Raw genomic sequence first — 27,626 nt, forward strand, 5'->3', positions numbered from 1 at the left:
TGTCTCCAAGATTAACTCCCGCACACCTATATCAAAGGTGTGGAATATGGTACAAAGGATCAAGGGCAAGGGTTCCAAAACAAGCGTTAAACACCTTAAAGACGGAGATCACATTTTGGAAGATGCTTCAGATATTGCAAACAAACTTGGTGAAACATTAGCTACACATTCGTCTTCATCAAACTATCTTCCTGAATTCCAGAGGTACCAGAAGTTAGAAGAAAAGAAAATCATTAATTTCACCTCTGACAATGGTGAAGACTACAACGAAGTATTTTCCTTACATGAACTACAAACTGCTCTAGTGCAAGCTCATGATACAGCAACAGGGGCTGATAATATTCACTATCAGCTCTTGAAGCATTTGCCTGATTCATGTCTTGAGGTACTTTTAGACATATTTGATGAAATTTGGACTTCAGGAACATTCCCTCCCTCTTGGCGGAATGCTATTGTGGTTCCTATACCTAAGCCTGGTAAAGACCATTCAGATGCATCTAATTATCGACCTATATCATTAACTAGCTGCGTTTGCAAGACTATGGAACGAATGGTAAATAATCGTTTAGTGTGGTATTTGGAGACCAATAATCTGATTTCTAACATTCAGTGTGGTTTCCGTAAAAACAGAAGCACTATTGACCATTTGGTTCGATTGGAATCTTTCATTAAGAATTCTATTGTTAATAACCAGCATGCTGTATCTATATTTTTCGACCTTGAAAAGGCTTATGATACTACATGGAAACATGGTATTTTAAAAGATTTACATGAATTTGGTTTACGAGGTCGTTTGCCTCATTTCATATCACAGTTTTTAACGGGCAGACAGTTTCAAGTCCGAGTAGGGTCTACCCTCTCTGATCATTACCAACAGGACCAGGGTGTTCCACAAGGCAGTATTTTGTCTGTGACTTTATTTAGTATTAAAATAAATAGTCTTTCAAAGGTTTTAACAGATTCAATCAATGGTTCTCTTTTCGTGGATGACTTTAATATTTCTTGTCGTGGCAAAAACATGCGAACCATTGAGAGACAGTTACAAATCTGTCTCAACAAAATTCATAAATGGTGCCTTGAGAACGGGTTTAAATTTTCTCAATCTAAAACCAACTGCATTCACTTCTGCAGAAAATACAAACCTCATAAAGACCCTGACTTATTTTTAAATGGTGTACCCATCAAAGTTGTCAAGGAAGCTAAGTTCCTTGGTCTCATCTTTGACTCACACCTAACTTTTCTGCCACATATAAAATACCTAAAAACCAAATGCCTGAAGGCGCTCGATTTGTTGAAAGTCGTTTCAAATACAAAGTGGGGAGGAGACCAAACAACCCTCCTACATTTATACAGGTCACTCATCAGATCTAAACTGGATTACGGCTCCATTGTCTATGGTGGAGCCTGTAAAAGTAACCTCAAAATACTTGATTCTATCCATCACCAAGGTCTAAGACTTTGTCTTGGATCATTCCGAACTTCTCCTGTTGACAGTCTATACGTTGAAGCAGACGAACCTTCTCTTGGCCACCGTCGTATTAAATTATCTTTACAGTATCTCACTAAACTGTATTCAAATAAGTCCAATCCTGCATATAACTGTGTCTTCAATCCCCCGTATGGGGATTTGTACAATAAGATGTCTTCTCTTGTTCCGCCTCTTGGACTGAGAGTTAAACCTTTTCTTTCTGCTGCTGGCATTGAGCTGGATAATATAGCTCCTTCTCGCTTGTTTTCTTCTCCCCCTTGGCAACTGGTTAGACCACAAGTTGACCTTACATTAAGTAAATATAAAAAATCAGAAACTAATGACTTACAATACAAACAGGAATATAATCAATTAAAAAGTAAGTATAGTACATATAAATCCTTATTTACAGATGGGTCCAAGGATGGTGGCGCAGTTGCTTGTGCTACTGTCATTGGATCCAGAACAATATCTTCTAGATTACCAAATAGCAGTTCCATTTTTACAGCAGAAGCACATGCCATATTAACAGCCCTAAACTTTATTAAAAAACACTCTAAATATAAACAATATATCATTTATTCAGACTCTCTTTCATGCCTCCAGGCTATTAAAAATGTATCTTCTCAGCATCCACTTTTAGCTGACATTTTTGAATTGTATAATGAACTTGCTACTGGCCAATATGACATCGTCTTCTGTTGGTTACCCAGCCATGTTGGAATCTCTGGTAACACAATGGCCGATCGTGCTGCCAAGGTAGCACTCAACAAATCTGTGACACCACTTCTCATACCCTATTCTGATTATAAGGCTGTCATAAGATCATATATCCGTGATCTAATGCAAAAGAAGTGGGACACCCAAGTAGGTATCAATAAATTACATGGAATAAAGCCCTATATCGGTTATACCCACTTGGGTTGTCAGTCCAGATTTGAAGAGGTTGTTATACGACGATGTCGCATTGGCCATACGCGATATACTCACGAACACTTGTTAAAAGGTGAGGATCCTCCGTTTTGTATCCCTTGTGATGAGAGAATCACTGTTAAGCATATCCTGCTTGATTGTGTTGATTTTGCCATCACAAGGGATAAATATTTCAATGAGAAAACTGTAAAGGATCTTTTTTATAACGTTAATCATCATTTAATACTTGAATTTTTAAAGGAAATAGAATTGCTACATAAATTCTGAATATGTTTTGTACATAGATAATATATCTTTTATGCATGGTATTGTAAATTAGCAACTGCGATCGTTAGTGGCTGTGCCCTCGAGGGAGGTTGAAGTAGCGTAAAATTATTGTCCTCCCAAGAGGGTACGTAAATCCCAAAACTTTCAAAGTCGATTTTGCTCAACCATACTTTTTAGTCGTAGTGTGTTTGTTGTTTTAAATTCTGGCTAAATCGTCCTATCATCGCCAGTGTCTGAAGCGCTGGTGTAAATCCAGCCAGGGTCCATGCAGGTAGCAAAGGTACTGTAAGTCCCCATGGACCCTGGCATGGTGATCTACCTTCAGCTGCTGGTGATGTGTATAGCCCGTGTTTTATCTTGTCTTGTCCAAATAGTTCTATCAGTTTTACCGTTCCACACTAGTTTTATCCGTAGCTGTGATATTCTAGTTCTTTTACTGTCCTTTGAAGACAGTTTTTTAATATAGTATGCACATTTCCCATTTCAATTTCCAATCTGTTCTCGTCACGATATGGCTGAAATATTGCCGATGTGACGTTAAATATTAACTCACTCACTCACTCACTCACAAAATAAAATTCAATTGTACAATAAATATGGGTCTCTTGAAGATATGGACGTTTCTGAAAACGTCCATTCTAGGGCACATAGCTTGTCGCCCTCCAAAAGAGTGCGGGGTAGATCCCCAATAAATCCCCCCAAAAGATAGTTTATACCAATAATATTGTACAGTGGAACTGCAGAGGATTGAGGACTAATTTACATGAACTACAGCTATTAGTCCAAGATTTTATACCTTCAGCGATATGTCTCCAAGAGACATATTTAAAACAAACAGATACATTTAATTTTCGTCAGTTTAATGCATATCATTGTTTTGCACCTCCGGGTGATAGAGCCACTGGCGGATCATCCATTCTTGTCAGACAAAATGTTATTCAAAGCCCTGTTTCTCTTGTTACTAATATGCAGGCTGTTGCAGTAAGAATTACTTTACATGTAGCGTTTACACTTTGCTCTCTTTATATTTCGCCGTCTTCGGCGTTTGCCAAAACCGATCTTCAAGCTCTATATGATCAACTCCCGGAGCCCTGTATTATAATGGGAGATTTAAATGGGCACAACCCACTCTGGGGTAGTGTAACTACAAACACTAAAGGTAAATTGTTGGAGGACTTTTGTTCTGACAATGATTTATGTATTTATAATGATGGTTCCAACACATATTTACACCCTGGTACAGGGACTTATTCTGCTCTCGACTTGTCACTCACAAATTCAGAACTACTTAATGAATTCGAATGGTCAGTCCACGATGATCTCTGTGGAAGTGACCATTTTCCTACTATATTAAAAGCTGTAACTCCATCTGATGTTCCTCCATCATCAAGGCGGAATTTTAAAAAGGCTAACTGGGCTTTATATGAAACACTGTGTTCTGAAAAACTTAAACCCGAACGTTTTATTGACGTTCCCGATGCTATTAAATGTTTTTCTGATGAATTGAACTCCATAGCTGATGAGTGTATACCAAAGTCCTCTGCAGTTCCACATATTCGAAAACCATGGTTCAACGATGACTGCAAACAAGCTAGGAAGGCAAGGAAAAAAGCAGAACATTATTTCCGTCGCCATCCAATGGTGCATAATTTAAATAAATTTAAAATTTTAAATGCTAAAGCGCGGCGTACGTGTAAACAGAACAAACGCCAATCTTGGCAAAATTATGTATCTAAAATAAATTCTCGGACACCCATGTCCAAGGTATGGAACATGGTCCAAAAAATTAAAGGTAAAGGTACTAAATCTACTGTCCATCATCTTAAACATGGAGATCAGTTACTTACGGATAAATCAGATATTGCAAATAGACTGGGCGAAACCCTCGCTAAACACTCTTCCTCCTCTAATTATTTACCTAAATTCCAGCAGTATCAAAAACAACAAGAAAAGAAAACTATTAATTTCAATTCTGATAACGGGGAAGATTATAATGAAACTTTTTCTATTCATGAACTCCATAGCGCTCTTGATCAGGCTCATGACACTGCTACAGGAGCTGATAACATACATTATCAACTCCTGAAGCACTTACCAGAATCCTGTTTAGAGACGCTGTTATCAATATTTGATGATATTTGGACTTCCGGGAAATTTCCTTCTTCATGGCGTGATGCCATAGTAGTACCAATACCTAAACCTGGACGTAATCATACCGATCCATCTAATTATCGTCCGATTTCATTAACTAGCTGTGTTTGCAAGACCATGGAACGCATGATAAATAATCGACTTCGCCTAGACGGGTGGTCGAATGGGCCCGGTTCGACCAATCGGCTGGTCATGCCAAGCCCTGTGCATGGACTGTGTATGTGTCATTGCACAAATATTATTTTGAATTCTTCGAATTTTCTTGGCACTACTATTGATCTCTAACGTTTTGGATTGTGAAACATGATAATATGAATTTTGCCTAGAGTCTTATGCCCGAAGGCGGTGGCTCATGGGCCAATCTGGTAGATCAATTATTTATAATTCTTCTGCTGGAGTATATCATCTGAGTATCCTTGGTGCTGCAAGTCGTAGGCCCACTTGTTTTTAGCATTGTCCTTGTGATACTCCGTGGTGGGTGGGGAGCTCAGATGATGAACCATATTAAAGTAACTATGGCTTACACAACCCCCATTAAAAGAAACAAGCGTCAACTTGACAATGATGATGATGAACTACGACCGTCTATTCCGTCCGTTGAATACTGGCCACGATTTCTAGTGATCGAGACTCTTGACAAATCACCTTTCAAATTAAACCCATTTGCGGTATCTAAAGGTATACATGGCATAGCAGGTGAGGTACGAAATATCAGACGACTGCGTTCAGGTTCCCTACTTGTAGAATGTAGCAGGAAACAGCAATCAACCAACCTGTTGTCAACTGAGCTCTTTGTTGGAGTCCCGGTTTCAGTTACTCCACACAAGACTCTGAACACGAGCAAAGGCATTGTTAGAGACCGAGATCAATTGTTTGCAGATATGACTGAGTTTGACATCGTATCAGAAATGAAAGATCAAGGGGTGACTTTTGTTAAAAGATTTACAACTCGGATAAACTCAGAAACAAAACCTACTAACACATATCTCTTCCACTTCTCTTCTCCAAGTATTCCAAAATCAGTAAGAGCAGGATATTGTAATATCAGTGTTGACACTTACATCCCCAACCCGCTTAGGTGTTTTAAGTGTCAGAAATATGGACACGGTGTAAATACTTGCACATTGTCTGTTGTGTGTGCTCACTGTGGTGAGAAAACACACACAACAGAAGATTGTGACAGTGACTATAAAAAATGCACCAACTGCTCAGGCGATCATTCGTCATTTTCTAAACAGTGTCCAATTTGGAAAGAGCAAATGGAGATAAATAGAATAAAGTTTACTCAAAATATCTCCTTTTCCGAGGCAAAAAAACTGGTAAAGAGATCTGATCTTCCAGAAAGTTATGCTACAGTAGCAAAAACATCATCTGAGTCAAGCTCAAAAAGAACAAAATCATCCACAGGCTGCCAAACTACCTTGACATGGGTGAATTGCGATTCTCCACAGCTTTTGTACCCTGCTATATCATCTCAGACTGAGGAATCACTTCCTAGTACCTCAAAGTCGTCTTCTGATCACAAACCATCATCATCTCAGTCACTCTCGAAGTCTAAATCGACAGCTGACAATCAGCAAACTGTTAAAAGTAAATCTAAGCCTAAGTCTGATGCCTCAAAACAACAAAGTGGCAGACCTCCTAAAGGGTCACAAAATAGAATTCAATTGTTCAACAAATATGGGTCTCTTGAAGACATGGACGTTTCTGAAAACGTCCATTCTAGGGCACATAGCTTGTCGCCCTCCAAAAGAGTGCGGGGTAGATCCCCAATAAATCCCCCCAAAAGATAGGTTATTCTAATAATATTGTACAGTGGAACTGCAGAGGATTGAGGACTAATTTACATGAATTACAGCTATTAGTCCAAGATTTCACACCTTCAGCGATATGTCTCCAAGAGACATATTTAAAACAAACAGAAACATTTGACCTTCGTCATTTTAATGCATATCATTCTTTTTCACCTCCGGGTGATAGAGCCACTGGTGGGTCATCCGTTCTAGTCAGACAAAACGTTATTCAAAGCCCTGTTTCACTAAATACTAATATGCAGGCTGCTGCTGTGAGAATTACTTTACATGTAGCGTTTACACTATGTTCGCTCTATATTTCGCCGTCTTCGACGTTTGCCAAAACTGATCTGCAAGCTCTCTATGACCAACTCCCAAAACCCTGTATTATAATGGGAGATTTAAATGGGCACAACCCACTCTGGGGTAGTGTAAATATAAACACTAAAGGGAAATTGTTGGAGGACTTTTGTTCTGACAATGATTTATGTATTTATAATGATGGTTCCAGCACATATTTACATCCTGGTACAGGGACTTATTCTGCTCTCGACTTGTCATTGACAAATTCTGAACTACTAAATGAATTTGAATGGTCAGTCCACGATGACCTCTGTGGAAGTGACCATTTTCCTACTATATTAAAAGCTATAACTCCATCCGATGTTCCTCCATCATCAAGACGAAATTTTAAAAAGGCTAACTGGGCTTTATATGAAACACTGTGTGCTGAAAAACTTAAACCCGAACGTTTTATTGACGTTCCTGATGCTATTAAATGCTTTTCTGATGAATTGAACTCTATAGCTGATGAGTGTATACCAAATTCCTCTGCAGTTCCACATATTCGAAAACCATGGTTCAACGATGAGTGCAAACAAGCTAGGAAGGCAAGGAAAAAGGCAGAACATTATTTCCGTCGCCATCCTATGGTGCATAATTTAAATAAATTTAAAATTTTAAATGCTAAAGCACGGCGTACTTTTAAACAGAACAAACGCCAATCTTGGCAAAATTATGTATCTAAAATAAATTCTCGGACACCCATGTTCAAGGTATGGAACATGGTCCAGAAAATTAAAGGTAAAGGTACTAAATCTACAGTCCATCATCTTAAACATGGAGATCAATTGCTTACTGATAAATCAGATATTGCTAATAAACTGGGTGAAACCCTTGGTAAACATTCTTCCTCTTCAAATTATGTACCAAAATTCCAGCAATATCAAAAACAAGAAGAAAAGAAAACTATTAATTTCAATTCTGATAATGGGGAAGATTATAATGAAACGTTTTCTATTCATGAACTCCATACTGCACTTGATCAAGCTCATGATACTGCTACAGGAGCTGATAACATACATTACCAACTCCTGAAACATTTACCAGAATCCTGTCAGGAAACTCTCCTAAATATTTTTGATGGTATTTGGACATCGGGTAACTTTCCTCCTTCATGGCGTGACGCCATAGTAGTACCAATACCTAAACCTGGACGTGATCATACCGATCCATCCAATTATCGTCCGATTTCATTAAGAAGCTGTGTTTGCAAGACCATGGAACGCCTGATAAATAATCGACTTGTTTGGTACTTGGAAACTAATAGCCTTATAACTGATATACAGTGTGGTTTCCGGAAAAACAGAAGTACTGTTGATCACTTAGTGCGTTTAGAATCATTTGTGAAAAATGCACTAATTAATAAACAACATGCTGTGTCTATCTTTTTTGATCTCGAAAAAGCATATGACACAACCTGGAAATATGGTATTTTAAGAGATTTACATGACTTTGGCTTGCGAGGTCGTTTACCTCAATTTATAGCCAACTTTTTAAATGATAGACAGTTTCAAGTTCGAGTGGGTTCTACCCTGTCTGATCATTACAATCAGGATCAGGGTGTTCCACAAGGCAGTATTCTGTCTGTCACACTTTTTAGCATAAAGATAAATAGTTTATCAAAAGTTTTAAACGATTCAATAGATGGATCGTTATTTGTGGATGATTTCAATATTTCTTGTCGTGGGAAAAACATGCATACTATTGAACGGCAACTGCAGTTGTGTTTAAACAAAATAAATAAATGGTGTCTTGAAAACGGCTTTAAATTTTCTAAATCCAAAACTAATTGTATACATTTTTGCAGAAAATATAAGCCACATAAAGACCCTGAACTATCTCTAGATGACACTCCCATCAAAGTTGTAAAAGAGGCCAAGTTCTTGGGCCTAATCTTTGACTCCCACTTAACATTTCTGCCTCATATTAAGTCTCTTAAAACTAAATGCCTGAAGGCTCTTGACTTGTTGAAAGTTGTTTCCAACTCAAAGTGGGGAGGGGATCAAGCAACCCTCTTACATCTATATCGATCACTCGTACGTTCGAAACTTGATTATGGCTCCATCGTATATGGTGGAGCCTGCAAAAGCAATCTTAAACTTCTTGACTCCGTCCACCATCAAGGCTTAAGACTTTGTCTTGGGTCTTTCAGAACGTCACCTATTGATAGTCTCTACGTTGAGGCCGATGAACCATCTCTTACTCAACGTCGTATAAAACTGTCTTTACAATATATTACTAAATTATATTCTAATGAATCTAACCCTGCCTTTAACTGTGTCTTCAATCCCCTTTATGAGGATTTGTATAACAAAAAATGTTCTCTTGTTCCACCTCTTGGGCACAGAATTAAACCATTTATTTCTTCTGCCGGTATTGAGCTGGAAGGTATATCACCTTCGCGTCTTCTTTCTTCTCCTCCTTGGCAATTGGTTAGGCCACAAGTTGACCTAACATTAACGACATTTAAAAAATCAGAAACTAATGACTTACAATATAAACAAGAATATCATCAATTAAAACATAAATATAGCAATTACAAACCCTTATTTACAGATGGATCCAAGGACGGTGGCGCAGTGGCTTGTGCCACTGTCATTGGATCCAGAACAATATCTTCTAGATTACCAGAGAATAGTTCTATTTTTACAGCAGAAGCTAACGCCATATTAACAGCTCTTAAATATATTCAAAGACACCCTAAACGTAAACAATATATAATCTATTCCGATTCTCTTTCTTGCCTTCAGGCTATTAAAAATAATTCTTGTAAACATCCACTTTTAATAGAAATTATTGAACTGTATAATACTCTTGCTACTGGCCAATACGACATCGTCTTCTGTTGGTTACCCAGCCACGTGGGCATTTCTGGTAACGCAATGGCCGATCTTGCTGCCAAGGCGGCACTCAACAAATCTGTGACGCCACTTCTTATTCCATACACTGATTATAAAGCTAACATTAGATCTTATATCCGTGATCTGATGCAGAAGAAGTGGGACACCCAATTGGGTATAAATAAATTACATGAGATTAAACCTTACATTGGTTATACCCACTTGGGTTGTCAGTCCAGATTTGAAGAGGTTATTTTAAGACGATGTCGTATTGGCCACACTAGATATACCCATTCATACCTGTTGAAAGGTGAGGATCCTCCGTTTTGCATCCCTTGTGATGAGAGAACCACGGTCAAGCATATCCTGCTTGACTGTGTTGAATTCTCCATCACAAGGGATAAGTATTTTACAGTTAAAACAATGAAGGATCTTTTTACTAGCGTTAATTCATATTTAATTATTGGTTTTTTAAAAGAGATTGATTTTTTGGTTGAATTTTGAATGTTATGTTGTGTAAATAGATGTATTTTAATTACTGGAAGTTTGGATTAGTAACTTGAATTGTTGGTGGCTGTACCCTCGAAGGGGGTTGAAGTATTGTAAAATTATTGTCCTCCTGAGAGGGTACGTAAGTCCAAAAGCATTCACAGTAAATTTAAACTTTCCACTGTTCTTAATCGTAGTATATGTGTATTTTTAATTTTTGGCTAGATGTGACTCAATTGCTGACAGCTGAGGGGATGATGTAAATCCAACTAGGGTCCATGCAGGCAGCAAAGGTACTGTAAGTCCCCATGGCCCCTAGTATGGTGATCTACCTTCAGTTGTTGGCAATCTATAGCCTGATTTTATGTTGTATTGTCCGAATAGTGATATTAGTTTTAACATTCCACACTAGTTTTAATCCCAGCTGTGATATTCTAGTTGTTTTACAGTCCGTCGTTGACAGGTTTTTATAGTATCCATATATTTCATTTCAGTATTTAACGTTCTCGTCACGATATGGCTGAGATATTGCCGATGTGACGTTAAATATTAACTCACTCACTCACAAAGCTAGCATTAGAGCTTACACTCGTAATCTGATGCAGAAGAAGTGGGACACCCAAGTAGGTATAAATAAACTACATGAAGTAAAACCCTACATTGGTTATACATACTTGGGTTGTCAGTCCAGATTTGAGGAAGTCATTTTGCGACGATGTCGTATTGGCCATACACGATACACTCATGCATACCTTTTAAAAGGTGAGGATCCTCCATTTTGTATCCCTTGTGATGAGAGAGTCACGGTCAAACATATTCTGCTTGACTGTGTTGAATTCTCCATCACAAGGGATAAGTATTTTGCAGTAAAAACAATGAAGGATCTTTTTACAAACATTAATTCTCATTTAATTATAGGTTTTTTAAAAGAACTTGATTTTTTGGTTGAATTTTGAATAACATGTTCTGTAAATAGATGTATTTTAATTATTGGTTGTTTAGATTTGTAACTAGAATTGTTAGTGGCTGTACCCTCAAAGGGGGTTGAAGTATTGTAAAATTATTGTCCTCCTGAGAGGGTACGTAAGTCCACAAACAGTGAAAGTAAATTCTAAATTTCCAGGTTTTTAATCGTAGAATAAATGTCTTTTTATTGTATGGCTAGATTTCACAAATTGCTGATGGCTGAGGGAATGATGTAAATCCAGCTAGGGTCCATGCAGGTAGCAAAAGTACTGTAAGTCCCCATGGTCCCTAGTATGGTGATCTACCTTCAGCTGTTAGCAATATATAGCCCATTTTTACATTGTATTGTCCTGTATAGATAAATTGTTTTAGGTATAGTTACTAGTTTTATATTATAATCTGTGATATCCTAGTTGTTTTACTGTCCTTCGCTGACAGATTTTATAATAGATATATATTTCATTTTAGTATTAAATGTTCTCGTCACGATATGGCTGAGATATTGCCGATGTGACGTTAAATATTAACTCACTCACTCAAACAAATAAGTATATAATATCAGTAACATAGATCTAGACTCACTTTCAAAAACACCAAAACCAAAGTGACACAACCCGTCTCACTTCACACAAGCCCACAGCAGACAGCCGACTGTGCTGTGGGCTGGCATATTAAATGTCTAAATGTGAAATCGATCAATACTGTCTGGCTGGCTGGGTCACGCAGTGCGCGGTCATCCTTATAAGTAATCACTTGCTATATTCAGAGTAACTAAATCAGTATCTGTATGCATAGTTGAAGCAGTGTCAGTGAATCAGTATCTGCAGGTATGGTTGAAGCAGTCGTTCAGGTAGCTGGATGGAAAACTGTCAGCAATGGATTCAGTCATAAAATACTCTTTGAAGATATCTTTATTAAAAACACTAGTCAATTGATAGATGCCGTGCTCTAATTCTTTGAGTTTGTTAACAATCAGAGGCATGGCATCAGTCAATGATATATTTTCAACACACCACAAATTCATTATTATTATACATAGGTGTGAATAAATCTCTAATAGTGTGAACTACTCTCTATAAGCAGGTGGTGCAGAAGCTTGCAGTCAGCTGTCTACTGGGGTGTGGGGTTCACTGACTATATTGATTTCAGCGAAACAGTTTAATGTGTATCTTCTATTATGTTGTTGGTTTTTGTAATAAATGTCTGTTGGGCTTGTTGTATAACTTGTTTTATGTACTTTTTTTCTTGTCCTCGCTTATAGAATATGTTTTATGAACCTTTGATCTAATTTCATTCTTAGTTTTGTTGTATTTTCTAGTTCGCTTATGATCAAACGAAAGTCATCTTCTGAGATTTTGTTGTCATTGAGCGCGGTGGAAACATGATCTTCTATTGTGTTTAACGTTCATATAGCAAGTATTCTATTTTCATCGTGTTTCTTTGCTTTACGATTCAATTTGCTGGATATAAATTTAAACACCGACCCAACTGTTCCTGCCACTACAGCTACTAATTCAAGTCCTATCACGTCCGGTGTGGCTACGACACCATCAACACCATCTATGTAGTTTAAAACTATATTGTATTTTTTATGTAGTGATGCATGAGTATCACGCTCTTGTTCTAGCTGACGTTTTATTTCATATATCTGTTTCAGTCGAAATCTGTTTCAGTCGAAATCTGTCTACACTTCTGTTAATATTTCCGTCATCATCTACGGCCGGATACAGCCCCATCCTGATTGTCTATAATATAGTTTATAAATTAGTTTTTAATTATTTGTCATGTAATATTTGTTTGATATATTTTAAGCTTATAGGGTTTAAATTATCATACAAGTAAATGGGGGAGATATTAATAGGTGTGTTTTCATCCATAATACGAACACCATTGAGGCGTATTGACGGTTGGTATCCCTGCCTTATAACAATTTGGCAACATTGATTCTCATTCTTTTTAAACCAAAATATTCTCAGACCATCTAAAAGTATTCTTTGCTCGGACATTTTGTGAGATTATACGTCTATAATTAGTGTTGTGTGTGGTTTCATATGAATCCAGAAAAAAATCACGTTGGTAATCGTATATCCTGTTAATGACTAAACCGGTATCCAAGTTGACTGGTGCTAGCATGTTGCCAGTGTCACCTGGTACTCGTAACGCTTGTATAGAATTATCTTTTAAGGGATTAAAGGATGTGAGAAGTATGCCATTGTTAGTAATTTTGGAAATGAGGTCATTTTGATTAAAAACGATGTAAGGGTTTGTTATTATTATTTTAATTAACCATTCAAGCTCTGTAAAACCTTCTGGTAGCATTCGTTTGTATATATTATCTTTAAAGTATATGAGGTATCGGGTGGCTTCCTCACCAAGTAAATTGAATCTCTTTGTGTCTCCTAGATCACCGAGTATTACATTACAGTTTACCATCGTTTATAAAACTGTTAGAAAACAGTGTCCAATTGTTTTTCTGATAATGTCTCAAGCGTGAACTTTACACTAATAAAAATGATGTGTTCTGTTAGAAAAATCATGGTTAGAGATACGATGTCTTCCACAAACACTGTTACACCTTGCAAACTGGTGCATGAATCACCCCCCAACCACATGTAAAGTGAGCAAACGTGACTTTGGTGTTTTTTAGCCCACTGGAGTTTGATTCCTTTAACAATCTCAATATCGTCTCTGTGTTGATTCACAGAGGTAGAGCTGAATGACTAGCATGGAATTCCCCAAGAGGCTTTCCATGATGATAGTCACACCATCGAATTCAGTAACCAAATGTATTACATGACAGCACGTGTTCTGCTCTACTCGTTCCACTGCGTCTTTGTGATGGGACATAAGCTGTGAGCAGGATTCCCTTGTTTACGACTTTGTTTAGGTAGTGGTCTTTCTTTTCCATGAAAACGTACGGAGAAATGAGTCTTATGTTGAGAAGCCAGTTGATTTGGGATGGTAACATCATCCACCTGTTGTCGTCAGTGAGTATTAGATAGTATGGTTTGTTTTGATAAATCAAATAATTTACCACCAAACGATGGGTATATTCTCCATTCATCCACATCGTTGCGAACTATATCATTTTGTATGTTGATGTCAGATCCTGATGAATCAAGGTTACATTTACTACCACTGGTGGGAACTTCAACTCGTTTATAAATGCTATTCATAAGTTTAACAGCGTATATATTTCCCATCTATACCTATGTCATCAAGCCCTCGAGTATCACCTAGGTCTGATAAACTTGTATTAACACATTCTTTTATTCGTATTCCTGGCCCTTGATTACTAGCCATTATTTTATATGCAGTGTTAAGCTTAGGTAACCTATATTTAAAGTATTGTTTTTTGTATCTAAAACTGATACCTTTAATTTGAAAATATTACCACTTGTTAATTTTTTATACTGGCGCGATGAAAATGACTCGGTGAGGCCCTCGTTGTATTTTTCTGTTTTAACTGGGATAACCCGCAACAATGTGGAAGGATGGTGATTTTGTATATTATCCATTGTGTTAAGCTGATTGAGATTAACGCATATCTTATAGCATGTGTCACAAATTGACTAGTGACGGATTCATGAGGTAATAATTCATCATCTGGAAGAAGCCCTAGTAAATTAGAAACCTTATCACTGAACCTTATTGTGTTGTTCCCACAGTATAACTTTACTATTCCCCTTGAGTCAATTATATTGAGCCTAGCTCCTATGGGTTTGAAAACTTCATCATTGAGAGAAAACACACTATAGTCACCATCAGTTATTTTGTTTTGTATCCCAAACTCAGGAACGACTCATGAGTTGAGTGGTTGATGTTTATCCATCGCGGGTAGTAGGTGATATCACATAGTGCTCTTTCGAGTTGCCCAGACGTGTTATGAGTGGCGTGCATAAGTTGAATGGTCTCACCATTCGATACATTCGGAAGAGTAATGTACATATTATACATATAAATTATGCATAATAATATGTATAAACCTGAAGTAAGCTACACCAAAAACAACACAATAAACGCCCCTGACTTCACACACATGAAAATCGTGGTGTCCTGTCGGGACGCCCCACACCTCTGTGGACAGTCAGCTGGTGGTTTCCCCCATTTCAGAGCCCGATTCATGGATGCGTTTGGACATTATGGGTTTTCTGTCATGAACTTGAAAACGGCACACGCATGGTTTAACAACCCGATGCAGTTCTGGCAGAATCAATTCAATTTCGCTGTGTGGTGCACGACTACTGGATGTGGCTTGACGTTGACAGACACTAGGTGGGATGAACACAGTAAATCTGTGTTTATATTTCACGTGTACTACCATATCAGTCGTATTCTCAAAGAAATAAGTGCACCAATACCTCAGGATAAGACATGGAATGCAATAAACAATTTGTGTGGTAGCCTGGCATACGAGCGAGTTTGTAATGAATTCGGTGTTGTTCCGAATACTGACTGGCATTTGCCAGGACCGAATCATGGATTAGGAATTCCTATCGTTCACAATCAGTCTCTCACGGAAGCCAGCTACGATGTTGTTAAGAAATGGGCTTACAAGTTGTATCACTACTGTAAGACAAACGAGTGGGACGACCGTTACATAGCTTTTGACGACAGCAAGGATTACCGCGTTTGGAGGTTTAAACAGGGGCCAGGTGATGATTGGAATTTATGCTGGCTACATCGAAAGGATACATTCACTCTGGTATTATTCGTTTAAACGATTTGATTAGAACGTACGTGTGGACTATTCTTGGCGCTTGAGACCCGTGAAGGTCCCGGGGTAGAATAGGCCTTCAGCAACCCATGCTTGCCATAAAAGGCGACTCAGCTTGTCGTAAGAGGCGACTAACGGGATCGGGTGGTCAGACTCGCTGACTTGGTTGACACATGTCATCGGTTCCCAATTGCGCAGATCGATGCTCATGTTGTTGATTACTGGATTGTCTGGTCCAGACTCGATTATTTACAGACCGCCGCCATATAGCTGGAATATTGATGAGTGCGGCGTAAAACTAAACTCACTCACTCACTCACTCTTGGCGCTTGATTGCAGACGCGCTCCAGCATCATAGGTAAGGGAACCGCCTACGACGCGCTCCAGCATCATAGGTAAGGGAACCACCTACGACGCGCTGAAACAGTTCGTGGTTAATAATTAGGATGCAATAGCATCACCGGTAGATCTGCCTAGTTCTATAAAATGTAGACTACGTGTTCGATGTGGGTGGCACCCGTGGCGAGCCACCTCCTCGTGGTGGGTGCTGGGTAACGCCAAGAGCTCGCCGACACCCCCGTAGTGGACCCGGGGGGATATTTGGTCCACCAACCCGTTTGCCGTGGGTTGCGGCCCTGTGTCGGTGGAGGAGGGGATCCTGGTGGTTGAGGGCAATGGGAGCAGGACCAATGTTCCTATTGCTCAACACACCACTTTGGCCCTTACTTCACCTAGACGGGTGGTAGAACTGGCCCAGTTCTATCAATCGGCTGGTCACGCCAAGCCCTGAGCTACAACTATTTCATGCTCAAAATTTATGAAACTGGTAATTTGATTTATCATGCTTGGCACTTTGGAGATTGTAATTTGAAATTCATCATTTTATATATGTTTTTGCCTAGAGTCGTATGCCCAGAAGGCGGTGGCTCATGGGCCAATCTGGTGAAAATATTAATCTTTTGATTTTTCTACTGGAGTATATCATCCGGGTATCCTTGGTGCTGCAAGCTGGAGGCCCGCTTGCTTTAGCATTGTCCTTGTGATACTCCGTGGTGGGTGGGGAGCTCGGATGATGAACCATTTAAAACCAACTATGGCTTACGAAACCCCCATTAAAAAAGCAAAACGTCCACTGGACCCTGATGAAGATGATAATGAACACAGACCGACCCAATCAATTGACTACTGGCCACGCTTTATAGTGATCGAGACTCATGATAAGACACCACTAAAGTTGAACCCGTTTGCAGTATCGAAGGCTATTCAAGGCATTGCGGGTGATGTCAAAAATGTTAGACGCTTGCGTTCAGGAGCTCTTCTCATTGAATGTAGTAAACGACAGCAAGCTACAAACCTGATGACAACTGAAATGTTGGTAGGAATTCCTGTATCGGTCTCAGCTCACAGGACGCTCAACACTAGCAAAGGCATAATTCGAGATCGTGATCAGTTGTTTGCGGACATGACGGAATTAGATATTGGGACAGAGATGAAGGATCAAGGTGTGATGCATGTGAAAAGGTTTACAACCCGGAAAAATAAAGAAACTGTTCCAACAAATACATACTTGTTTTCTTTTTCCTCGCCAACTGCTCCAAAATCTGTGAAAGCTGGATACTGTAACATCGCTGTTGATACCTATGTTCCTAACCCATTAAGGTGTTTTAAGTGCCAAAAATTTGGACATGGAGTGAATAGTTGTACATTGTCTGTCACGTGTGCTCACTGTGGTGAGCAGACACATACAACAGAAGATTGTACCAACAACTTTAAGAAATGCGTTAACTGCGCCGGAAGTCACTCGTCTTTCTCAAAAGACTGTCCAGTTTCGAAACGGAACATGGAAATCAACAAAATCAAATATACTCAAAACATTAGCTTTGCAGATGCAAAAAAAACTTGTCCAAAGATCAGACTTAACAGAAACTTATGCTTCTGTTACCCGAACATCGACTTCGCCAACCGTGAATGTAATCAAGTCTTCTGTTTGCTGTCAAACCAACTTAACATGGATTAATACTGACACTCCTCAGACTTTGCTACCTGAATCATCCACTCAAACTGCTGACGTACTTCCGGAGCCCATGGGTGTTCAGGATGTACCTTGTACACAGGAGAAATTATCTCAGACAAATGCAAAACGGACGTCTCAATCCAATGTGAAAGAAACTGAGAAAAACAAGCTTAAATCTAGATGTGAATCTTCACAAAAGGGTAAAAGTGGAAGAGCCTCAAAGGGGTCTAGTAACAAAATCCAACTTTTTAATAAGTTCGGATCCTTGGAAGATATGGATGTTTCCGAAAACATCCAAACAAGGGCACATAGCTTGTCGCCCTCCAAAAGAGTGCGGGGTAGATCCCCAATAAATCCCCCCAAAAGATAGGTTATTCCAATAATATTGTACAGTGGAACTGCAGAGGACTGAGGACTAATTTACATGAATTACAGCTAATAGTCCAAGATTTTACACCTTCAGCGTTATGTCTCCAAGAGACATATTTAAAACAAACAGATACATTTGACCTTCGTCATTTTAATACATATCATTGTTTTTCACCTCCGGGTGATAGAGCCACTGGCGGATCATCCATTCTAGTCAGACAAAACGTTATTCAAAGCCCTGTATCACTTATTACTAACATGCAGGCTGTTGCAGTGAGAATTACTTTGTATGTAGCATTTACGCTGTGCTCTCTCTATATTTCGCCGTCTTCAACGTTTGCCAAAACCGATCTTCAAGCTCTATATGACCAGCTCCCGAAGCCCTGTATTATAATGGGAGATTTAAATGGGCACAACCCACTCTGGGGTAGTGTAACTACAAACACTAAAGGTAAATTGTTGGAGGACTTTTGTTCCGACAATGATTTATGTATTTATAATGATGGTTCCAACACATATTTACACCCTGGTACAGGGACCTATTCTGCTCTCGACTTGTCATTGACAAATTCCGAACTATTAAATGAATTCGAATGGTCAGTCCACAATGACCTGTGTGGAAGTGACCATTTTCCTACTATATTAAAAGCTCCATCTGATGTTCCTCCATCATCAAGGCGGAATTTTAAAAAGGCTAACTGGGCTTTATATGAAACGCTGTGTGCTGAAAAACTTAAACCCGAACGTTTTATTGACGTTCCCGATGCTATAAAATCTTTTTCTGATGAATTGAATTCCATAGCTGATGCGTGTATACCAAATTCCTCTGTAGTTCCACACATAAGAAAACCATGGTTCAACGATGAGTGCAAACAAGCTAGGAAGGCAAGGAAGAAAGCTGAACATTATTTCCGTTGCCATCCTATGGTGCATAATTTAAATAAATTTAAAATTTTAAATGCTAAAGCACGGCGTACTTTTAAACAAAACAAACGCCAATCTTGGCAAAATTATGTGTCCAAAATAAATTCTCGGACACCCATGTCCAAGGTATGGAACATGGTCCAGAAAATCAAAGGTAAAGGTACTAAATCTACTGTCCATCATCTTAAACATGGAGATCAATTACTTACTGATAAATTAGATATTGCGAATAAACTGGGTGAAACTCTCGCTAAACACTCTTCCTCTTCGAATTATACACTTAAATTTCAGCAATATAAAAAACAACAAGAAAAGAAAAGTATTAATTTCAATTCTGATAATGGTGAAGATTATAATGAAACGTTTTCTATTCATGAACTCAATACTGCTCTTGATCAAGCTCATGACACTGCTACTGGAGCTGATAACATACATTATCAACTCCTGAAGCACTTACCGGAATCCTGCCTAGAAACTCTTCTCAATATTTTTGATGATATTTGGACATCGGGTAATTTTCCTCCGTCATGGCGTGACGCCATAGTAGTACCAATACCTAAACCTGGACGTGATCATACGGATCCGTCCAATTATCGACCTATTTCACTAACTAGCTGTGTTTGCAAGACCATGGAACGCCTGATAAATAATCGACTTGTTTGGTACTTGGAAACAAATAATCTTATCACAGATATACAGTGTGGTTTCCGTAAAAACAGAAGTACTGTCGATTACTTAGTGCGTTTAGAATCATTTGTTAAAAACGCACTAATTAATAAACAACATGCTGTGTCTATCTTTTTTGATCTTGAAAAAGCATATGACACAACCTGGAAACATGGTATTTTGAGGGATTTACATGACTTTGGTTTGCGAGGTCGTTTGCCTCAATTTATTGCCAACTTTTTAAATGACAGACAATTCCAGGTCCGTGTGGGTTCTACCCTGTCTGATCATTACAATCAGGATCAGGGTGTTCCACAAGGCAGTATTTTATCTGTCACTCTTTTTAGCATCAAGATCAACAGTTTATCAAAAGTTTTAAACGATTCAATTGATGGATCACTTTTCGTGGATGATTTTAATATTTCTTGCCGAGGTAAAAATATGCATACTATTGAACGGCAACTGCAGTTGTGTTTCAACAAAATAAATAAATGGTGTCTTGAAAACGGCTTCAAATTTTCGAAGTCCAAAACTAATTGTATACATTTTTGCAGAACATATAAGCCACATAAGGACCCTGAACTATCTCTAGATGGCACTCCCATCAAAGTTGTAAAGGAGGCAAAGTTCTTGGGATTAATTTTTGACTCACATTTAACGTTTCTACCACATATCAAATCCCTCAAAACTAAATGCCTGAAGGCACTTGACTTGTTGAAAGTCGTTTCAAATTCTAAATGGGGAGGGGACCAAGCTACCCTCCTGCAACTTTATCGATCACTGATCCGGTCAAAACTTGATTATGGCTCCATTGTCTATGGTGGAGCCTGTAAAGGCAACCTGAAACTTTTAGATTCTGTTCACCATCAAGGTCTAAGACTTTGTCTTGGCTCCTTTCGAACTTCACCTGTTGACAGCCTGTACGTTGAGGCTGATGAGCCATCTCTTGAGCAGCGACGTATCAAATTAGCTTTACAGTATGTAACAAAATTATATTCCAGTGAGTCAAACCCTGCATATAACTGTGTTTTCAGTCCTCTGTGTGAGGACTTATACAATATGAAATCTTCCCTTGTACCGCCTCTTGGTTTAAGAATTAAACCATTTCTTGCTGCTGCCGGCATTGAGCAGGAAAATATAGCTCCTTCCCGTCTTCTCTCTTCTCCGGCACCCGTGGCGAGCCACCTCCTCGTGGTGGGTGCTGGGTAACGCCAAGAGCTCGCCAACCCCGGTGTGGACCCGGGTCAGCAATGTCCATAGCACCCCATTGCTGGCCGCAAGGAGCGGTCGAATTGGGCAACCCGTTTGCCGTGGGTTGCGTCCCGTGTCGGTGGAGGACGGGATCCTGGTGGTTGAGGGCAGTAGGAGCCTGAACCGTGTTCCTATCTGCTCAACACACCACTTTGGCCCTTACTTCACCTAGACGGGTGGTAGAATCGGCCCGATTCTATCAATCGGCTGGTCACGCCATGCCCTTTGCATGGGAAATATTATTATTTCAAGTATCTTTATATTACTTCCACTGATGTATGATGTGTTTCTATCATGAAATGTTCTAGCGGATGTATTCTGTTGGTAATCATTCTGCCTAGAGTCCTATGCCAAAAGGCGGTGGCTCATGGGCCAATCTGGCATTATTGACCTCCGGGTTCTATTTGTCTTCAGGTAAGTGTTTAGGGCGGAACCAGCCTTGCATTTTCTCTGTTTGGCAATTGTAGCTACCTGTGTCTCTTCTTCTGGTTCTGGCAAGACAATTAAACGTCGACATGTAGACTCTACTTCATCGGATGAAGATGTTTCTCCTGAAATTACAGATGCTTGGCCTCGGTTTATTGTGATATCATCTTCGGATGGACAGCCACTAAAATTAAATCCATTTGCTATCTCCAAAGGCATTCAAAGTGCCTGTGGTGACGTGAAAAACGTGACACGTCTTCGAAATGGCTCCATTCTAGTAGAATGTGTAAGGAGACAGCAGTCGATCAATCTGCTGGGTTTACATCAGTTTGTCAACACTCAGGTTGTTGTGTCAGTTCACAAGACATTGAACTCAAGCAGAGGCATTGTAAGAGATTTAGCTCATTGTCTGTCTGACATGAGCGAGGAAGAGATTGCTGCAGAACTGAAAAAGCAAGGAGTAACACATGTTAAACGTTTCACAAGGAAAACTCAAGATGGCAATATTGTTAAAACGCACACTTACCTGTTTACCTTTTCTCTCCCAGTTATACCAAAATGTATCAAAGCAGGTTACTTCAATATCGGGGTTGATGTTTATGTACCACAGCCACTTCGATGTTTCAACTGCCAAAAATTTGGTCATGGGGCGAAGTTCTGTCGTAGCAAGCAGATAGTATGTTGCCGTTGCAGTGGAGCACATAACAGCTCTGAGTGCACACATGATTTGAAATGTGCCAACTGCAAAGAGGGGCATATGGCTTCCTCCAAAGTTTGTCCAACTTTTGAATTTGAGTCAAAAATCTTGAAACTAAAGCATACCAAAAACATCACTTACTCAGAAGCAAAACAACTTGTGCAATCTACAACAGCTCCGTCTTCTTCAGTAAAAACGTACTCGGCAACAATTTCTTCCCCACCTCCAACCTCTAGAATTATTACTTCTTCAATATCGTGCCAGACTGACATCTCGTGGGTCAAGGATAAACAGGTTATCCTTGATGTCTCACCTCAGCGAAATCAATCAGTTTCCACAGCTTCATCTCAGACTGAACCAGAAACTGAACCTGATACAGTAAAGTTATCTGCAAAAGAGAAAAAGAGACTAAGAAAAATCAGAGCACTCCAGAATGTGGAATCTTCTCCAGTTTCCTCTCTTGAGGTTCACAATTCATATGAGACACTTGAAGATATGGATGTGTCTCCTCACCCACGTGTACGCGACAACAGTAAGTCGCCACGGGTTGGCAAACGTATATCCCCAGTACTTCCACCATCACCATGAGTCCTAGTTCTTTAATTCAGTGGAATTGCAGAGGTATGAAAAATAATTTCAATGAAATACATTTACTAATACAGGATGTTCGACCGGTAGCGTTATGTCTCCAGGAGACGTATATAAAATCTACAGACGATAATAATTTACGGCAGTATAATGGTTATCACTGTTTCTCTCCCCAAGGAGACAGAGCAACTGGAGGTGCTTCAATTTTGGTACGGCAGGGTATTATCCATAGCCCTGTTTCTCTCCGTACCAATCTCCAGGCGGTTGCTGTTCGTCTCACCTTGAGCATTGCGTTAACACTCTGCAGTTTGTATATACCTCCCTCTTCTACCATTCAACGGGCAGATCTTCAAACCCTATATGATCAACTTCCAAAACCATGCCTCATCATGGGCGATCTTAACGGACACAACCCACTTTGGGGAAGTGCTCACACTAATACTAAAGGTGCAATCCTTGAGGAATTCATTTCCAACAATAACTTATGCATTTTTAATGACGACTCAGCCACTTACCTACATCCAGCTACGGGAACATATTCTTCCCTGGATTTATCACTCACCGATTCAACCTTATATAATGAATTCGAATGGATGGTTCATGATGACCTGTGTGGGAGTGATCACTTCCCCACCATTCTCAAAACAGTTAACCCTAGTGATGATCCACCTGTGTCAAGAAGGAACTTTGCCAGGGCTGATTGGTCATTATATACGACTCTGTGTGTTGAACACTTGACGCATGATCTTCTTAGGGACAATGAAGATCCCATACAGTCTTTTTCAGATATTTTAAATGACATTGCTGACAGGGCAATTCCACATTCCTCTGCAATTCCACACATTCGTAAACCATGGTTTAATAATGAATGTAAAAAGGCCAGAAAGTGCAGGAAGAAAGCAGAAAAATATTTTCGGAAACACCCTACAGTCCATAATTTAGATAAACTTAAAATTTTAAATGCCAAGGCTCGACGCGCATTTAAACAGAATAAGCGTCAGTCTTGGAAGAATTATGTTTCCAGAATAAATTCACGTACACCAATGTCTAAGGTGTGGAACATGGTCCAAAGAATAAAAGGCAAAGGTTCTAAATCTACTGTATGCCATCTGAAGGATGGTGCTAATCTCTTAACTAACAAAACTGACATAGCTAATAAAATTGGTGAAACTCTTGCCAAACATTCTTCGTCATCAAACTATGTCCCGGAGTTTCAGAAATACCAGAAACAACAGGAGAAGAAAATGATCAATTTTACCTCAGACAATGGTGAAGATTACAATGAATTATTTTCACTACATGAGCTCTATACAGCACTTGAACAAGCTCATGATACAGCAACAGGGGCTGATGATATTCACTATCAGCTCCTGAAACATTTACCTGAAACATGCCTGGAAACATTGCTAAATATATTTGATAAGATATGGACTACAGGAGATTTCCCAACTTCATGGCGTAATGCCATTGTAGTTCCTATACCGAAGCCTGGCCGGGATCTTTGACGAGTTGTGTCTGCAAAACCATGGAACGAATGGTAAACAATAGATTAACATGGTATCTTGAAACCAATCACCTTATAACAAATATTCAATGTGGTTTCAGGAAGAATCGTAGTACCATTGATCATTTGGTACGTTTAGAATCCTTTGTAAAAAATGCATTTATCAATAAGCAACATGCTGTATCGATCTTTTTTGATCTTGAGAAAGCATACGATACCACCTGGAAGCATGGCATTTTAAAGGATTTACATGGTTTCGGTTTAAGGGGTCGTTTACCTCTTTTTATATCGCAGTTTTTACAAGGCAGGCAATTTCAAGTCCGAGTAGGTTCTACCCTGTCTGATCATTACAATCAGGATCAGGGTGTTCCGCAAGGCAGCATTTTGTCTGTGACCTTATTTAGTATCAAGATCAACAGTTTATCCAAGGTTTTAAACGATTCAATAGATGGATCACTTTTCGTGGATGATTTTAATATTTCCTGTCGCGGTAAGAATATGCATACTATTGAACGGCAAATGCAATTATGTTTAAACAAAATAAATAAATGGTGTCGTGAGAATGGTTTTAAATTTTCTAAAACAAAAACTAATTGCATCCATTTCTGCCGTAAGTATAAACCACATAAGGACCCAGAATTATTTTTAAATGGCACTCCTATCAAAGTCGTTAAGGAGGCCAAGTTCTTAGGTTTGATTTTCGACTCTCATTTAACTTTTCTTCCGCATATCAAATCCTTGAAAACAAAATGCTTGAAGGCACTTGATCTATTGAAAGTTGTGTCAAACTCAAAATGGGGAGGGGATCAAGCTACTCTCCTGCACCTATACCATTCACTTGTCCGTTCGAAGCTTGACTATGGCTCCATCATTTATGGTGGAGCCTGTAACAGCAATCTAAAACTCCTTGATTCTATCCACCACCAAGGTCTGAGACTTTGTCTGGGGTTATTTCGAACTTCTCCTATTGACAGTCTCTATGTCGAAGCCGACGAACCATCTCTTACACAGCGCCGTATCAAATTAGCTTTACAATATATTACAAAACTATACTCTAACGAATCCAACCCTGCTTTTAACTGTGTTTTCGATCCTCTTTATGAGCATTTATACAACAAAAAGCCTTCTCTTGTTCCGCCTCTTGGGCACAGAATTAAACCATTCATTTCTGCTGCCGGCATTGAGCTGAAAAGTATAGCGCCTTCTCGTCTTCTTTCTTCTCCTCCTTGGCAATTAGTGAGACCACAGGTTGACCTCACATTAACGAAGTTAAAAAAATCAGACACAAACGAATTACAATATAAACAAGAGTTTATGCAATTAAAAAATAATTATAGTACATACAAATCCTTATTTACAGATGGGTCCAAGGATGGTGGCACAGTTGCTTGTGCCACTGTCATTGGATCCAGAACAATATCTTCTCGATTACCTGATAACAGCTCCATTTTCACTGCAGAAGCAAACGCAATATTAACGGCTCTTCAATATATTCAAAGACATCCTAATCATGTACAGTATATAATTTTTTCTGACTCTCTTTCTTGCCTTCAGGCTATTAACAATTTGTCTTGTAAACATCCACTTGTAATTGACATAATTGAATTGTATAATGATCTTGCAACTGGCCAGTGCGACATCGTCTTTTGTTGGTTACCCAGCCATGTAGGTATTTCTGGGAATGCAATGGCCGATCTTGCTGCTAAGGCTGCACTCAACAAATCTGTGACACCACTTCTTATTCCATACAGTGACCATAAAGCTGGCATTAGAACGTACATTCGTGATCTGATGCAAAAGAAGTGGGACACCCAAGTGGGAATAAATAAATTACATGCCATAAAACCTTATATTGGTTACACTCACTTGGGTTGTCAGTCCAGATTTGAAGAGGTCGTTATGCGACGATGTCGCATTGGACATACGCGCTACACCCACAGTTATTTACTGAATGGCGATGATCCTCCGTTTTGCATCCCTTGTGATGAGAGAACCACAGTCAAGCATATCCTGCTTGACTGTGTTGAATTCTCCATCATAAGGGATAACTATTTCAATGTCAAAACAATGAAGGATCTTTTTAGCACAGTTAGTACTCATTTAATTCTTGGATTTTTAAAAGAAATTGATTTTCTTATTGAATTGTAATTGATATGTTCTGTAGATAGTTGTATTTTAATGATTGGTAGTTTAAATTAGTAACTAGAATTGTTAGTGGCTGTACCCTCAAAGGGGGTTGAAGTATTGTAAAATTATTGTCCTCCTGAGAGGGTACGTAAGTCCAATACACTCATAGTCAATTTAAATCTACTACAAGTTTTTAATCGTAGAATATTTGTTGTTTTAAGTAATGGCTAAATTTTAGGATTATCGCCAATAGCTGAGGGGATGGTGTAAATCCAGCTAGGGTTCATGCAGGTAGCAGAAGTAATGTAAGTCCCCATGGACCTTAGTATGGTGATCTACCTTCAGTTGTTGGCGATCTATAGCCCCGGTTTTATGTTGTATTGTCTTCTTTAATTCCAATGTTTTATCTTTCAATGCTAGTTTTATGTTCTGTGATACTCTAGTGTTTTTACTGTCCTTCGCTGACAGGTTTTACTTTTTCTCTTTTTTCATCCTAACATTACTATAACTTATATTGTTCTCGTCACGATATGGCTGCAATATTGCCGATGTGACGTTAAATGTTAACTCACTCACTCACTCTCTCTTCTCCTCCTTGGCAGATGGTTAGGCCCCAAGTGGACCTAACACTGACCACATTTAAAAAATCAGAAACTAATGAATTACAGTATAAACAAGAATATAATGAATTGAAACATAAATATAGCAGTTATAAATCCTTATTTACAGATGGGTCCAAGGACGGTGGTGCAGTAGCTTGTGCCACTGTCATTGGATCCAGAACAATATCTTCTAGATTACCAGACAACAGTTCTATTTTTACCGCTGAGGCTAACGCCATATTAACAGCTCTTAAATATATTCAAAGACGCCATAAACATAAACAATACATAATCTATTCCGACTCTCTTTCTTGCCTTCAGGCTATTAAAAATCTTTCTTGTAAACATCCACTTTTAATAGAAATTATTGAATTATATAATGATCTTGCTACTGGCCAATACGACATCGTCTTCTGTTGGTTACCCAGCCACGTTGGCATTTCCGGTAACGCAATGGCTGATCTTGCTGCTAAGGCAGCACTTAACAAATCT

This window comes from Haliotis asinina, chromosome 3, assembly GCF_037392515.1.
Source record: "Haliotis asinina isolate JCU_RB_2024 chromosome 3, JCU_Hal_asi_v2, whole genome shotgun sequence".
NCBI classification, from domain to species: Eukaryota; Metazoa; Mollusca; class Gastropoda; order Lepetellida; family Haliotidae; genus Haliotis; species Haliotis asinina.